The 17,887-nt window shown below is 39.1% G+C and overlaps 1 pseudogene; it reads right to left on the bottom strand.

Moving 5' to 3' along the window:
* Positions 1-213: 213 nt before the first annotated feature.
* On the bottom strand, positions 214-310 carry LOC130040964 (uncharacterized; annotated as a pseudogene).
* Between the last annotated feature and the right edge of the window lie 17,577 nt (positions 311-17,887).

The following is a 17,887-nucleotide window of genomic DNA, read 5'->3' as shown; positions in this document are numbered from 1 at the left end:
TTTGATTGTTCAGACATGTTTCTTGCAGGCAGCAGAATGTTGGGTTCAATTTTCTTATTCATCTTCCTATTCTGTGCCTCTGAATTGGCACATTTCATCCATTGACATTGAGAGATATTGTTGTTTTGGGGATTTGTGCTCTCTTTATGTATAATTTTTGTACTTGTGGGGATTGTCTTAGCTTAAAGTATACTTGTTAATTCTTCTTGCAACAAAAATATGGAATGCTTTACAAGTTTGCATGTTATCTCTGTGCAAGGACCATGCTCATCATTGTATCATTTCAATTTTAGTATATGTGTTATCAAACCTAGTAGGAGTAAATTTTTCCATATTTTTCGCTTCTTATTACTTTGAGTGTTGTCCTTCCTCACTCCTATGGCAGACAATGATTCCTAATCAAGGAATGTATTTCAAAGCAGCATGAATAATAAATAGATTTAGAATTTTAATGTCTCACAAATAAAAATATGGTTTTTACTATATTATCGTTTACCATACCCTAGGCATCAGTTTTACAAAATAATTCTTTTGGAAGATGGTATATGAGTTTGTTTAATGTTGTTCCCTGAATCCTTCATTAAGGACATTAAAATAGAGCCTTTTGCTGTTCTCACCTCAGTCCTGTGTACATCTCCAGGAAAAGGTGAATGGTGTTGTCTGCACTTTGACCACCTTGAATGTATGTAGGATTTTTCTCCTGAAGGATGAGGTGAGGATCATATTGATGATTTCATTCCACCTTATTACAAGTTCAACTTGAACGGAAGGTGAGACTCATGAGACTCCTATAAAGGACAGAACAAAGGGTCTCAGTGAAGTTTAATGGCCAACTCATATTAACAACATAGATGACTCAAAGTAACCTGTGTGCATCTTTGTGTGTAGTGAGTTTCATATCTACTGATAGTGATTGTCAGTCATGACACATGGGCAAAACAGACCTGTAATTAAAAATCTAGTTCTCTGAGCAGAGTGGGGTCTCTGAGGTGATTGAACAAGTGTGTAGTAATTTATTGCTAAGCACATAAGTATTTTGAATGATGTGTACTTTTCGATCTAAAATTAATTCCAAATATGTCTAAAACGACAGTGTCCTGACCTCGCACCTGGCTTTCGTCACCGAGGCCCCTTGGAGGTGCCGGGGGTGAGTTTCCCTCACCGCCCTGATTAGAGCCCCGGCAGCTGAAGACCTCTGCAACCAGCCATACGTACGCTTAAGACCACCCTTCCCAAACTTGAAGGAGCCTCTTGCATGAAGGAACTGGAAGAGGAACCCAGATGTGCGGGACCGGGGGATGAGATCTCCATGGCTGCTCAGATCAAGACTGTGCCCCCTCCTTCCAAATCCCCCATCTTCTAATAATTAAGTGCTACAACCACGAACTGCTCCTGGATCCATGTAATGCCATCAATGGTCAACATCCAGAGACTGGATCTTATTTAGAAGACAGCAACTCTGATAGTCCAGTTCTCACTCTCAGAGGACCTGGTAGGCTTCTGTGAGTATTTTGCCCGCATGGCGGAGTCTTTGTTTCTGGTCACTGTTTCTTTTGAGGTACAGAAGCTGCTTAATTTAAGATAGTTCCCTTTGTTTATCTCTGTTTCCAGTTGCTTGGCGAGTGGCGTGTTATATTTGAAGATACATTTAGCTTCAATGTCGTGGAGGGATTTGCCGACCTTGTCATCAATGAGCCTGAGGGATTCTGGTCTGATGTTGAGGCCTTTGACCCATTTTTATCTGACTTTTGTGCATGGTGTTAGGTAGAGGTCTGAGCCATTTTTTTTTTTGCATGTATCTGTCAAGTTTTTTCTGCACCGTTTGTTCAGAAGGACTCTCTTGATCCACTTCACATTTCTTGCTCCCTTATCAAAGATTAGATGATTATATATTTGAGGGTGTGTGTCAGTATATTCAATCCTTTTCCATTGGTCTGCAGCTCTGCCTTTGTTCCAGAACCATGCTGTTCTCATTATTATCGTTTGTAGTAGAATTTGAGGTTGGGGAAGGTGATGCCTCCATTGTCTTTTCCCCAAGAATTGCTTTAGCTATTCGTGTGCGTTTGTTGTTCCATGTGAATTTCAGGAGTGCTTGATCAATTTCTTTGAAGAATGTCATGGGTATCTTTATAAGGATCAAGTTGAATTTTTACAATGCTTCGTGGAGAATTGCCGTTTTGACAATGTTAAATCTCCCATTCCATATGCAGTATATATGTTTCCATTTCCTCCTGTCTTTTTTAATTTCCTGATGTATAGGTCCTTTACCTCTTTAGTTAAGCTGATTCCAAGGTTCTTGATTTTCTGCGGCACGATTGTGAATGGGATTGCTTTTTCATGTCATTTTCTTCTCTCTCATTACTTGCATATAAAAAAGCCATAGACTTTTGGGTATTGAGTTTATAGCCTGCAATTTTACTATAAATGTCTATTGTCTCTGGGAGATTTTCGTAGAGATTTTAGTATTCCCTGAATATAGTATGATATCTTCTGTGAATAGTGAGAGATTATTTCTAAATTTCATACATGAAAAACCCTTAATATTTTTTCTTATCTGTTTTCTCTTCCAAGTACTTCCAGTACTACATTGAAGAGAAGTGCCAAAATGAATTTTTACTTAGCACATTCTGTCTGTAAATTTCTATGCTAAGAACGGTGGAAGAAACAGTGATATCTTAGTAATTTACAAGTAAATTATAAAGACAGATAATTTAAAAGAAGTTCTTTGTATAAATTTCAAAATGTGTAGCTTTTATTAAATATATTAAGAATAAATTGTAGGTCTTGATTATACCATGAAGATTATTTTCCTGTTAGAAGTTACCCTTTTAAAATGCAATAAAGAGACACATTTTGAAAATGTTGATTATTCGTTAATTCATTCAATGAATGATTGTAGTCTGGTTGTGCAGTGCCTGCAGGAAGTCAACCTGTACCCTCAGGTGAGTGCATCAACAGTCTGATGGTGTCTTCATGCTTCCCGATAACCTCAAATGGCCACTGTGCCTCTGGCTGGCTCCCAACAACTCAGGACTACGTTTCCCGAGAAATTAAATTCCCGAAAGATATGTGGGAGCCATGTTCACAAACCACCCCAGGCTCAGCTATACAAGCTAATGGATTGGTCTTGTTTCAGAGACCCATAGACATATCTGGAAGATATCAACAGCCACTGTTAACCTTGGACCTGCAAAAGGCTGAAGACACTAGGGTAAATCAGAGGGAGGCAGGTTAGTTTGGTGCCCACCCAACCAGAACCCAGTGCAGCCACTAGCTCCCACAATCCAAAATCGCCACCATGCTCTCCTCTGGTTTCCATCGTCTCAGGATGGCTCTCACTGAAATATAACAGCTGAAAATTCGGATATGCGGGTTTTGTGACTGAAATCTCCAGGCTTTCTCTGGGCAGGATGGGCATCCACCCCCACTGCCCTGTACTTACGGAAGCCTCAGCAGTCATTTCCATACCTCAAAGCTACTCCAGGCTTACCTTCCTGATAAAAATGCTAAATTCCTTGAACAAACATGATGACCTCTTAGTACCTGTACGAGACCCTTAATGCACAAAATAAAAAGGAGACAGAGAGAAAGAATTAAAAAGCCTGCTATAGAGACACACTGGGGGTTGGGGTAGGTTGTTGGGGGATGGTTTTAGGGAACCAGGAATATTGGTTTTGGGAAATGTACACTAGAGGAGGGACTGATGTTGGATCGTTGTATGACTGGAAGCAAATTATGAATAGATTTGCAATGGTCTATCTCACAGATATTGGATAAAACATTAAAAATATGTATCCTTCATTTGTACCTCAGAATACTGATGAAACTTTAAAACCCAGCATATCTATTTTTGTGTTCTCTGTAGGAAAAAAAATGTTACTCACCTGTGTGCCAATAGCTTGTAGAAAGCTAAACCCAAAGATATATCAATGACTGTCTTTGGCATGAATACTGTAATTGCAGCTATGTTATGTTTTAGAATCAGTTCATGGACAAGACGTCAAGAGGAGCAGTGGCAAAGTGCATCAATGTTGAATGGATAATGTTTCAGGAGCTTGCAAGGGAGATGGGAAGATTTGGCATGAGTAAAGGGAAGAAACAGAAGAGTGAAGTACTAATAAGTATCATGAGAAAAATGCAAGGGAGGACATTTCCTGGCAAGTGTCACACTCTGTTGAGATTTTGGTGAGGATAAGTATTAGAAAGTATCTTTCCCATTTAGTGGTAAAAAGGTAACTTTGATGAGTGTATTTAAAATTTAACTTTAACGATTAGAATTACCAAGAGATACAAAGTTACAAAGTTGCTCATAACTGAGTTTCAGTCATCTAATGTTCTAGAACCTTTCCAGTATATTGGGGCATTTTTGAAGGAATATCCCTGGTGCGAAGACTAGGGCATCTGAATCTTAACACATTTCACCAAATATATGATCTGTACTCACATGATTTACACTGTCTCCCCTGCTCTTTGATTTATGTTTTCATGCAATATTTCCTTGTGAACCTCACCTCAAGTGAGGCTCCCTAATTAAGACAAGTACATGTTTCTGGGGCACTACATATTTTTGGTTGCTGGGAGAGTCTCTAAAGCAATGCTCAGGAGGTGTGGGGGCCCCACAGACAATTTTCAGAAAACGTGGCCATGGTGCTTGGGGTCCTCTGAGGCTATACAGCCTTTGATACTCTGGCAATCAGGTGGTGATGGGAGTCAAATTGAGTGCATGTGAGACAAGTTCCATAAGCACTACACTATCTCCTGCAGCCCTGGGTATTAGATTTATGTCATCATTCTGAGGTCCTCCCTTTTGTCAGAAAGCAGAGACTTGTGCAGGAGAAAGTGGAAGAGACTTTAGGGTTTAGCTAGGTTGACTGAGTAGCTGGTGATACCATTAAGATTGGAACATAAAGTAAAAATAAAAGAAGAGCCCCGTGCCTTTTCCCGCTGAACTCGACACCCTCCACAGGGGTACATCTGCAGACAACACCTGCAGCAGCTCCTTTGGACTATCCATCACCTAATCAGCCCTCCCCTCCAGGTGGGTAGAGGGAGCACAAGCCAGGTTCACCACTCCTCCACTCCTCACCCCCAGCCCCTCACCTTTTCCTGCAGAACTGGACACCCTCCAGCAGGGGACACCTGAGGCAGCTCCATGGGATTTTTCATTGCTCCTCCTACATTCCAGGATCCTGGGTGGGAGTGATCCTGGGATGGGCCAGGGGCGTGACCACCATATAGGGAGCGTTTCCTCCCAGAAGTGGGCGTGGCCTTCTCCTGGGTGTCCAGCCCCAGTTATATTTCCCAATCTGGGCTCTCAGGACTTTCATCTCTCACTTTGTCGCCTAATACCGACTAAAAATTTCTAACCACCTCTACTAGAATACAACAACATCCCACTCGCCTACTCCATTTATAACAAAAGACCTGTATGAAATGTGCTGTACAAGCTCAAAACTAAAAAGTACCTCCTCCAAAGCGCAAATCTCCACCACAAGGAGAATATGAAGAAAAGAATCCCGAATCCTCAACCGAGGTTTTCCACAATTGCACTCTCTTTGATAAAGAATTCCAGGATAAAATGCGGAAGGTGTTCAAGGACCTACTCAAAGAGTCAATGGAAGAGATATCCAAAGACTAAAAGAAGAAATGAAAAAAAAAATAGAAAAGAGAGCCAAGAAAATACAGGAAGAAAAGAGAACAGAATTTTAAAAAGCTACAAAAAGAAGATTCACAAATAAAGGATTCAGTGGATGAAATTAAATAGTTAGTAAGTGCCCATAGCAATAGGATAAGTGCAGCTGAAGTTAGGATCAGCGAGCTTGAAGGTGAGCAACAGAAATCCCACTGGGAAGAACAAGCAATAGGAAAAGACCTCAAAATGGCTCTAAGGAGAATCAGAGACCAAGGGGATGACGCCAAGAGGAACAACATTAGAATCATTGGAGTACCAAAAGGACAGGGAAACAACCCCAATGAAAAAGCTAGAGTAAAAGAAACCATTGCTGAAAAGTTCCCAGAGTTAAGGAAAGCCGACATCCAGATCCAAGGAGCCAGAAGGGTACCAGCTTAAGGAGACCCCAGAAAAAACACTCCAAGCATATCATAGTCAGAACGATGGATGCTGTGGACAGAGACACAATATTACAAGCAGCAAGGTCAAAGAAGGAAATTACATACAAAGGAGCACCCCTTAGATTCACAGCAGACCTATCAGTGGAAACCCTCAAAACCGAAGGCAATGGTTGTATATAGTGAAAAAATTCAAAGAAATGAACGCCTCACCGAGAATACTCTATCCAGCAAAACTCTCACTCAAATTCGATGGAACGATACACCACTTTTTAGATAAACACAAACTCAGCAACTTCATACACTCAAAACCAAATCTAAAAGAAGAACTAAAGGGGCTCCTGTAAGAAAAGAAGAAAAACACGTGTAAACACAAACAACTCCTACAGGAAGATGGCACAAAACCCCATGACAATACTCTCCCTTAATGTCAATGTCTAAATGCACCTACTAAGAGACACAGAGTGGCAAAATGGATCCAGAAACTGAAACCAGCATTCTGCGTTCTACAAGAAACTCATCTGAACAATCAGAGCAAACACAGACTCAAAGTGAAAGGATGGAAAACAATCCTGCAAGCAAACAGCTCCTTCACAAAAGCTGGGATGGCCACACTAGTATCCGACAACATTAATGTCAGGCTGAAAAAGATTAGAAGGGACAGCGAAGGCCACTTTCTCTTCATCAAGGGATACATACAATAGGAAGAAATCATACTCTTAAATGTATAAGTACCTAATGAAGGAGCAGCTAGATACTTAAAACAACTGCTAACAGATTTTAAAGAGGACAGTGCTAGCAACACAATAGTAGATGGAGACTTCAACATCACCTTATCACCTCTGGATAGATCAAGAAGAACAAAACTCAGCAAGGAAACATTGGCTTTGAATGAAGAAATAGAAGAGAAAGGACTTATAGACCTATACAGGGCTTTACACGCCCCAAAGAAAGAATACACTTTCTTCTCCAGTGCTCCTGGAACATTTTCCAAAATCGACTATGTGCTAGGCCACAAAACATACCTCAATAGAATCAGGAAGATAGAAAGAGTATCAACAATCTTTTCAGACCATGATGCACTGAGGATAGATGTGAATCACACACAGACACGGACAACCAAATCGAACACCTGGAAACTAAACAAGTCACTGCTGAACAATGTGTGGGTCAGGAAGGACGTCAAGGAAGAAATCAAATGATACCTGGAAACAAATGAGAACGAAGACACGAACTACCAGAGCTTATGGGATGCAGCTAAACCCCTATTAAGGGGAAAATTCATAGCTCTGCAAGCATATCTACGGATGGAAGAAAAGATGCACTTAAGCAACTTATTTCACAGCTCAAGTTCTTATAAAAGGATCAAGAAAAGGAGCCTACATCGGGCAGAAGGAAAGAGATCATAAAACTTAGAGCAGAAATCAACGACATGGAAACCTAAGAAACAATCCGAAAGATCAATGAAACCAAGGGCTGGTTCTTTGAGAAAATAAACAAGATAGATAAACCACTAGCAACACTCACAAAGAAACAGAGAGAGAGAGAAAACTAATATACCGAATCAGAAATAAAAATGGAGATATCACAATGGAAACCAAAGAAATTCAAAAGATCATCAGAGACTACTTTGAAAGTCTGTATGCCAAGAAAAAAGAGAAGTTAGAAGAAATGGATAAATTCCTGGATTCCTATAATCTCCCAAAAATGAGTCAAGAGGATATAAAATACCTGAATAGACCTAGTCATAAAAATGAAATTGAAACAGTAATCAAAATTCTTCCCAAAAACAAAAGCCCAGGTCCAGATGGATTCACTACCGAATTTTTCCAAACATTTAAAGAGGATCTACTGCCCGTCCTTCTCAAACTTTTCCAGGAAATTGAAAAAACAGAAACTCTCCCAAACAGTTTCTATGAATCCCATATCTCTCTAATACCAAATGGAAACAAAGACACCACGAGAGAAGAAAACTACAGGCCGATATCACTGATGAACACGGAAGAGAAGATTCTGAACAAAATACTAGCAAAGAGAACTCAACAGCTCATCAAAAAGATCATACACCATGACCAAGTGGGATTCATCCCGGGGATGCAAGGATGGTTTAACATTCGGAAATCAATCAACATAATCCATCATATCAACAAAAGATAAAAATCATATGATCATATCAATAGATGTAGAGAAAGCAATTGAGAAGATCCAGCATCCGTTTATGATGAAAACCCTCGCCAAATTGGGGATAGAGGGTACTTACCCCAGTATAGTTAAAGCCAGCTACCACAAGCATACAGCAAGCATCATCCTCAATGGGGAAAATCTGAGAGCGTTCACCCTAAGATCAGCATCGAGATAAGGATTCCGACTCTCTCAACTGCTGTTGAACATAGTACTGGAAATACTAGCAATAGCAATTAGGCAAGCAAAAGAGATTAAGGCCATCCAAATGGGAAAGGAAGAAATCAAGCTCTCACTATTCGCAAATGATATGATACTATACTTAAAGAACCCTAAAAACTCTACCAAGAAACTCCTAGAAATGATAGACTCGAGAGTAAATTTACAGGTATAAAATAAATACCTAAAAGTCCATGGCTTTACTATACACAAATACTGAGAGAGAAGAAAATGACAAGATGAAAACAATCACATTCACAATTGTGTGCCAGAAAATCAACTACATAGGAATTAGTTTAACTAATGAAGTAGAGGAACTGTACAAAGAAAACTACAAAACGCTGCTTCTTGAAATAAAAGAGGAAGCGAGGAAATGGAAAAATATTCCCTGTTCATGGATCTGGAGAATTTATATTGTCAAAATGGCAATACATCCAAAAGCACTGTACAAATTCAATGCGATCCCTATTAGGTTATGCATGACATTCTTCAAAGAATTGGAGCAAACTCTCCTGAAATTTATATGGAACAATAAGCCCCCCACGAAGAGCTAAAGCAATTCTTGGTTAAAAGAAAATGGGAGGAATTAACCTCCCGAACCGCAAACTTTACTAAAAGTAGTAATAATTAAAACAGCATGATACTGGAACAAAGGTAGAGCTGCAGAGCTATGGAACGGGGTTGAATATACTGACATCTCCCCTCAAACATATGACCATCTAATCTTTGAAAAAGGGGCAAGAAATGCGAAGTGGAGTAAGGAAAGTCTTTTCAACAAATGGTGCTGGCAAAACTGGATGACTACATGCAAACTACTGGGCTTCGATCTCTGCCTAACACAATGTACAAAAGTAAGATGAAAATGGATCAAAGACCTAAACATCAGACCGGAACCCATAAGGTACTTTGAAGACAAAGTTGGCAAAACCCTCCATGACATTGAAGCTAATGGTATCTTCAAGGATGTCACGTCACTGGCCAAGCAAGTCGGAATATCTTAAACTAAGAAGCTTCTGCACCTCAAAAGAAACAATGACTAAAATACAGAGATAGTCTACAGAATGAGGAAGGATATTCTCCAAATACACATCTGAGAAGGGGTTGATATCATATATATACAAAGTACTGATTGAACTCCACAAGAAGAAAACATCCAACCCCAACAAAAAGTGGGGCAACGAAATCAACAGAGACTTAATCAACGAAGAAATCCGAATGGCTAAAAGGCACATGAGAAAATGCTCTACATCTTTAATCATCAGGGAGATGCTGATCAAAACAACAATGAGATATCATTTCACACCACAGACACTGGCCCACATTCAAAAAAACAAAGGCAACCTTTGTTGGCATGATGTGGCGACAAAGGGATCCTCCTTCACTGCTGGTGGTAATGCTGACTGGCTCAACCCTTTCGGAAAACAGTAGAGATGATTCTCAAAAAATTAGAATTTGAGCTCCCATTTGACCCAGCAATAGCACTCCTGAGAATATACCTCGGAGAAGCAAAAAAGTATAGTCGTAGTGACCCCTGCACTTATTTTTTCATTGCAGTACTATTTACAATAGCTAGAATATGGAAAAAAACCCGATTGCCTGAGAATAGATGACTGGTTACAGAAACGTTGGTACATCTACACAGTGGAGTACTATGTAGCAGTTAGAAAAAAATGAAGTCATGAAATTTACTTACAAGTGGTACTGTATGGAAAATATTATGCTAAGCGAAATGAGTCAGAAAGAGAGGGACACATATAGAAAGACTGCATTCAACTGGATAACATAAAGTAGCAAACTAAGAGAATAACACCAAGAACAGCTGTGATAAATACCAGGTTCTTCACTCCATGGCTTAGGTACCAGCCTCACACTCTAGGGGTAAAGGCAGCTCAGATAGAGAAGGGAGCACCAAAAAAAGGTCGTTGAGAAGATCCACCCAGAATGGGAGATGCATGCTGACAGCAGTCTATAGACAGAACATGATTGCCACCTTAAGTCTCTCCTATAGATTATAGCACCAAAAAGGAGAGATAGAAGAAAAGGGAGTGCCCTGCCGCAAAGGCAGGGCAGGATGGGGGATAGGGGGTGTGAGGGATACTGGGAATGGTAAGGGTGAAGAATGGGCTCTGGTGTTGTGGTGGGTACTCAATCATTGTATAACTGAAACCCAAGCACACAACTTTTAAGTCCACAACTGTAACTCATGGTGTTTAATAAAACAAAACAAAACAAAATAAAACAAGAGAAAGGTCTAATAATAGCAAACAGGACTGTAGTACTCAAAACATTTGGAAACAGGAACATTGGCAAGTATTTTTAAATAAGCATCCAGGAGAGAATGCAGCATTGTGAGTGAGCAAATCTACTGTATGAATTAATCTCATCCTTCGAAATGGAAAATGACAAAGTGTTACAGTTACAAATTTTCAAATAAGATATATACCATCTACTTTTTGCTGTGTTTCTATGCTTTGCCAAGTATGATTCTAATTTTTAAATTTACTTTAATAATTAAAACAGTATTTGCCTGCATTAATCATTTTAATTAATGTTTTATTGAAATGTTTTTAAAATTATTAAAAATGTTTTATTAAATTGTCATTTTAAAAAACAAACATATAGTCCAAACAGCTATTGCAGTATGTAGAGGGTGTATACCTTGTATGCAGCTAACCTGAGCTCAGTCCCCAGAACCCTGAGCCTGCCAGGAGTGATCTCTGGATACAGAGTGGGAAGTGAGCCCGGAGCACATCTAGGTGCACTCCCCTCCCCACAAAAAAGGAAGAAAAGAAAAACATATAAATGATTCTTGAGTAACATAGAGAATAAGAGTGCTAACTCCTATATAAATTTTGAAAATCATCAAATTTAAGAGATAGTCTGCTATTGGCCAAGAAGGTGGTTTTTTAAAATACAAATTATCGACCATCTACCTTCACTCCCATTCCTTCCCATTCCAGTCGTCGCATGATGTTCTCAAGGGTGGCACTGAAGAGTTTCGGTGAAATGGTATCACCCTGCCGCACCCCTCTCTTGACATCAACGATTACTTCTTTGTAGAATGGTGAGATCCTGGTAGTGAATCCGCAATACCGCTCACGGAGGATCCTGATGTATTGGGCTTGAATGCCCTGATTGGCTAGGGCTTCAATGACTGCTTCCGTCTCAACAGAATCAAAAGCCATTTTAAATCAATGAACGTTAAACAGAACGGCATCTTGAACTCCCGAGAAACCTCAATGAGCTTGGTTATCGTGTGGATATGGTCGATGGTGCTGAATCCTTTGCGGAACCCTGCTTGCTCGTATGGTTGTCCTTCATCTAGTGTTCTGCCAATCCTATTTAGGATGACTCGAGTGAACAACTTGGAGATGACAGACAATAGGCAGATCTGGCGATAGTTGCCAATGTCATGGATGTCTCCCTTCTTGAACAGTTGTACGGTCCTGCTGGTTTTCCATTGGGACGGACCCTTGCATTCAGACAGGTAGCGAGTGAAAAGCCAAGCCAGTGTATTGATGAGTACTGATGGCAGGTTCTTCAGGTGTTCAGGTCTGACCTTGTCTGGGCCAGGTGCTGTTTGTTTCTTTACCGACAAAATGGCGTGTCGGATTTCGGAAGGGAGAACGTTGGGAACAACATATCCATCCTGTGGAATTTGGTATGCCAGCAAGTGGACATGGCTATGGAAGAGATTTGAGTAGAAGTCATGGATAATCTTCTACATTGCCATTCTGGAGGATTTGTTTGATCCATCAGGACGTCGGAGGGCAGTCATCTTGGTCTTATAGTTGGCGAAGGACAGTCGGGCGTTACGAATACTTTTCCCGGCTTCTGCCGCATCTACCAGTACTTCTGCTCTTCTCTCTTTGAGGTCTTCCTTGTTCGCATCTCTGCACTGCTTTGCGAGCTTGGACATTAGCTTGTGGTTGCCTGAGGCATGCGCCAAACCACACTGGCGAATTAGCTCAAGAGTTTTCGAAGATAGGCGATTTTTTGTGGCTTTCTCTCTTGGCGTTCCTCGCACATTCATGGAGGTGCTGAACCAGTGGATTGTATTCTTCGTCAATGTTGTCAACAATGGCATCTTCCCACGTTGCCGCAATAGTACCAAAGAGTTCCCAGTTGGTGGTCATTCTGGGAGTTCTCTTTTAAACTTTGCAGCCCTTTCTCCCCGCTCTGTGAAGTAGAATTTTGCACAAAGGAGACGGTGATCCGATCCCGTTCGAAATTTTGGGACAACAGCAACTTCAGTCAGGCAAAACCATTGATTGAATATGATGTGGTCTATTTCGTTGTGGAATCGTCCACCGGGAGACTCCCATGTCCATCATTTAGATTCTGCCTTCTGGAACTGTGAGTTACCATGAATGGTCTTGGTCAACATGATGAACTCAGACAGTCTCTCACCCTGTTTGTTCCATTCTAGGCCATGGGTCCCGATGTGAAGTTCTTCAGCTGATCTTCTCAGTCCTATCTTGGCATTAAAATCACCCACAATGTTCTTGTAGAAGGTGTGGTCTTCTTTATAGAACTCCTCTAGCTCCATGTAGAACTTCTCGATTTCTCTTTCATCATAATGAGATGTTGGTGCGTAGACAACGAAGATAGTGTGGTCTGTAAACCTGTAAATTTGATACATTTAAAAATTTATAATGGATTTTACAATAGTCTTTCAATTATGTATTTACATTAGTCCATATGCAAGCATGATTTTTAAAAAATAAATTTCAGTGACAATAAAATTTTGGTGTTTTTCATAATTGTAATGATTTACTGCTCAGTCTATATTGATGTGAACATTTTTATCTATTTGTCTAATTTTCTGATTGTTTATTTAAGATCAGTAGTTAACAGCTAACTTACCGATGACTGATTTTGTGGCTCAGGGCTAAAGCACTTGGCTTGCGTGTATGAAACTTTGGGTTGGCCTCCTGCAAGGCAAATGCCCTACCCACTCTGCTGCAAAAGTTATATAAAATATACTAATAATAAGACCTAATGATGTTGGTGAACAGTGCAATATAAATGATTATTTAGTAATTTTCTTGATTTGTTAATGAAATGTGTAAGCTCTTGAGTATAATGGGAGTATTTTTCTAACGTAAGAGTCTGAGGAAGGTGAAACTGTTATAACTGTCCTGTAGGATTCCATCTCCCTAGCCTGCTTCATTCTACCTCTCTCTCTATCCAATCCAGTCTTCTTCTTGGGAATCTGATCTCCTGATTGGCTAGCCTCTACCTTTCAACTGCCTAATATATGACATCATTCTCGCACCCAACCAACCACCAACTGGTAGAATCTTGGGGTTGGTACCGCTTGACCTTGAGCCTGGAAGTTGGTGGCGGAAAGAGATGGTCCTAGGAGAGTTAATGGGGTGATGGTTGGATGGGAAGGAAACCGGGAAGGGTAGGGAACTGGACAGCTGGTCATCAGCATGGGAGATTTGGTAGATGTTTTCTAAATACTTTAACATGTTTTTCGTAAATGATAAGCAAAACAAAAATACGAAAATAAGGTAGGTTCCAAAGAAGAGGCTACATATAAGACCGAGAGAGCTGAAAGGGCTGGCATTCTTTCTGGAGCTTTCAATCATACCATTTACTAAAGATGGTATTTTCACATCACTTAGCTGTGGAGAGGAATAGTGAGAAACAGAATGCCACCAGAAAAGCAAACTGGATAACCACCTTTCATAAATGCCAGGTGAAATGTGTTCAAATGGATCCCAAGTGCAAGTGGGTTAACAGGAAAATATATTTCACTAAGTCTGCTTGGTACCAGTAACTACTTTGGTGGAAATGGAGAAAAACAAATGCAGTTTCTGACAGACGTGAGTCTAAACTGCTAATCAATTTTCCCAGGAAAGGGTAGTTTAATGGCTGTGAACAGAAAAACTTGAAAAGTGTTTTGCTACTTTTCATGTATGGCTAGAGGAAAATGATCCCAGTCAACTCTCAAAACTAACAAGCTTCAACTCCCTTGAAGGAAAGTTGTATTCAGTGAGGAAAAAGTGCTGGGAGAAAAGTCTGAAATGATGGGAAAAGAGACAATAAGTTCAAAAGGAAGGACATGAAATTTGGGTTCCTCTGAAAACAAAGCTTGAAACCACAAGATCTGGTGATCACACGATTTACTAGGAATGGGATCTGTGGAGGATAGGAGTGATATCAGGGATGTGAACAAGGAACATCCAAGTTAAGGAAGACTTAGTAGCTGATTACCCAATGGGCAACATGGTTCCAAGACTACCAGAACTTACCAAGGAATTTACTTTAATTTTCTTTCTTTTATATGGTCACTTACAACATGTATTCTTTGCCTTCTTCAAACACAAATTGCAAATTGTTTTAATTATTAAAAATGTTTTATTAACATGTCATTATTAAAAAGAAACATATAGGCCAAAGAGCTAGTGCAGTATGTAGAGGGTGTTTACTTTGTATGCAGCTAACCTGAGCTTAGTCCCCAGATCCCTGTCCCTGCCAGGAGTGATCTCTGGATAGAGTTAGAAGTGAGCCCAGAGCACATCTGGGTGTGCTACCCTCCCACAAAAAAGGAAGAAAAGAAAAGAAAAACATATAACTGTTTCTTGAGTAACATAGAGGTTAAGGGTGCCAACTGCTATATAACATTTGAAAACCCCCAAATTTAAGAGATAGTCTGCTGTTGACCAAGAAGATGGTTTTTTAATAATATTTACTCACATTGTTTGCACGTAATGCTATTTGTGGCCTGTAAGTCTGTAAATTTTGATACATTTTAAAAAAATTATAATGGATTTTATAATGGACTTTATAATGAATTTGTATTTTATAGTAATAAGTGATAAATTGTATTTCTGTTTTTGTGGGGTATTTGGGCCATAGTATGTGGTGCTTGGGACTTCTGACTCTGTGCTCAAGTGTCATTCCTGGTGATGCCAGCCATTAAGTTCAGTTGACTGTGTAGATGGTAAGTGCTTTAACCCCTCTACTAATTCCGGGGGGCCAATCAAATAAATTATCTGCATATATTTTATACATGCATGGCATACTTTGTCTTAGATTTTTTGTATTTCTAGGATATATTGATCGTTTTTAATTATTTTACATCAATACCAACCTCCAAAAAAGTTTCAAAATATAATTATTGACAAAAAATCATATAGAGGTCCAAATTTGTATTGTTCATGGGATAACTATATTAAGGAGAAAATAGAACCACAATAAACATACAAGTAAAATGAAGGTACATTTCTTTGGAGTCTTTCAATTATGTATTTATATTTGTATATATACAAGTATAATCTTTGAAAAATAAATCTCAGATACTATAACATTTTATTGAGTTTTTTATAATTGCAATGTTTTATTGCTAAGATGATATTGTTGTGAACATATATATCTATTTGTCTACTTTTCTGATTGTTTACTTAACATCTGATATTAAAAGCTAACTTACTAGGGCTCGAGCCATAGTACAGCTGGTAGGATGTTTATCTTGCAAGCGGCCGACCTGGGTTCAATTCCCAGCATACCATATGCTTCCCTGAGCACCGCAAGGGGTAATTCCCGAGTGTACAGCCAGGAGTAATCCCTGTGCATCGCGAGGTGTGACCCAAAAAGAAAAAAAAAAAAGCTAACTTACTTATGACTGGGTATGTAGCTCAGGGCTAAAGCACTTGGCTTGCAAGTATGAAATTTTGGGTTCTATTCCTCACACTATAGAAAAAAAACCAAAATCACTAACTATGGTTGAAAACATATCTCAGTGGTAAAATATTTGCCTCACATTTGTGAGGTTATGGGTTTGATCCCTGAATTTCCATATACGCTCACAAAAGCTAATTTACTTAAAGAATATTAAACTGCTTAAACCCAAGTACATATTGCCGTACTATTATACAAATTTAATTCTCAATAAAATAACTTGAAAAGGTCTATTTTTAGCATCTTTGCTAGGAAAAGATGTTACCTGATTTTTAAATGTTTGTAATTTGGGGACACATTTTAATTTGTCATTTTATTTTGTGCTCTTTGTTTACTAGTGAGCTTGAAAATTGCTCTTGTGTTATTTTTTCTATACAAGTTTAATAGCTAAATATTGATTTATTTCACAGCAGTAATTTATTAAAAACATTCATCATTTGCCTATCATATTAATTGCCATTAGTTGTTTGTTTTGCTTGTTTTTTGATCACTTAATTTACTTTTTATCTTTTATTTCAGATTGTAAGATTTTCACACAAATGAGCATATGTTTTTCTTTATATTCTACAGTTTTAGATTGAGAACGACTGTTTGTTTTGTAAAATAAGATACTTGTGCATTTACAATTTCTTCTCATTATTTTTACATTTTAACACATCTCGATTCATCTACAATTTGTCATAGTAAGTGTTGTCATATTGAAAGAAACCATCATTATTTTCAATCATAGCACTGTAGCACTATCCTCCCGTGGTTCGTCCATTTGCTCGAGTGGGCACCAGTAACTTCTTACAACAGATTGTGAAACTTGTTGTTACTGGTTTTGGCCTATTGAATACGTCATGGGTAGCTTGCCAGGCTTTTGCTATGAGGGCAAGATATTCGGGGTATCTTGCCGGGCAGAGGAATCGGAATCAGGGTTGGCCTCCTGCAAGGCAAATGCCCTACCCGCTGCATGTAAACGTTATATAAAAATACTAGGAATACCGAATGTTGTTTCTTTAACAGTGCAATAAAAATGATTATTTAGTAATTTTCTTGATTTATTAAAGAAATATGTAAGCTCTTGAGTATAATGGGAGTAGTTTTCTAACACAATAGTCTGAGGAATTTGAAACTGTTATAACTGTTTTGTAGGATTCCATCTCCCTAGCCTGCTTCATTCTAACCCTCTCTCTTATCCAATCCGGTCTTCTTCTTGGGAATCGGACCTCCTGATTGGCTAGCCTCTACCTTTCAACTGCCTACTTTATGACATCATTCTCCCACCAAACCAACTACCAACTGGTAGAACCTTGGGGTTCCCTTGCGGTTGTTTGTAAAAAATTTGAAACATCCTGGCAAGTGACCAGTAACCAATGACCAATCACCATTGACCAGTCATCTGTACTGGACACTTGTGATCTTAAGCCGCTGCAGTTTACTGACTTACTCTCATACTGTCTACTCTTCTCGTCTACCTTTCATCGGTATTTCCTCTTCTCTGACCATGTCAGGTAAGGAATAATACTTTTCAAAGCTTTTCATTAGATTTATCATCTCTAAGCTTAGCAGTCTAGTAAAAACAACATGTACTAGTGAAAGAATGTATTCAAGTTGAATTTTATAAGCCTCATTTTAGTTGACTTTGACATTTGCTGTGTGATTTTAGACATTGGCTTTCTTTCTCTCACATACAAACGGTTTTTCCTCATTGATTACATTATATTTTAGACATATTTATGAG

This window comes from Sorex fumeus, unplaced genomic scaffold, assembly GCF_029834395.1.
Source record: "Sorex fumeus unplaced genomic scaffold, SorFum_2.1 ptg000095l, whole genome shotgun sequence".
In the NCBI taxonomy this organism is placed as follows: domain Eukaryota; kingdom Metazoa; phylum Chordata; class Mammalia; order Eulipotyphla; family Soricidae; genus Sorex; species Sorex fumeus.
The sequence above is the reverse complement of the archived record's forward strand: the minus strand, read 5'-3'. Positions and strand labels throughout refer to the sequence as shown.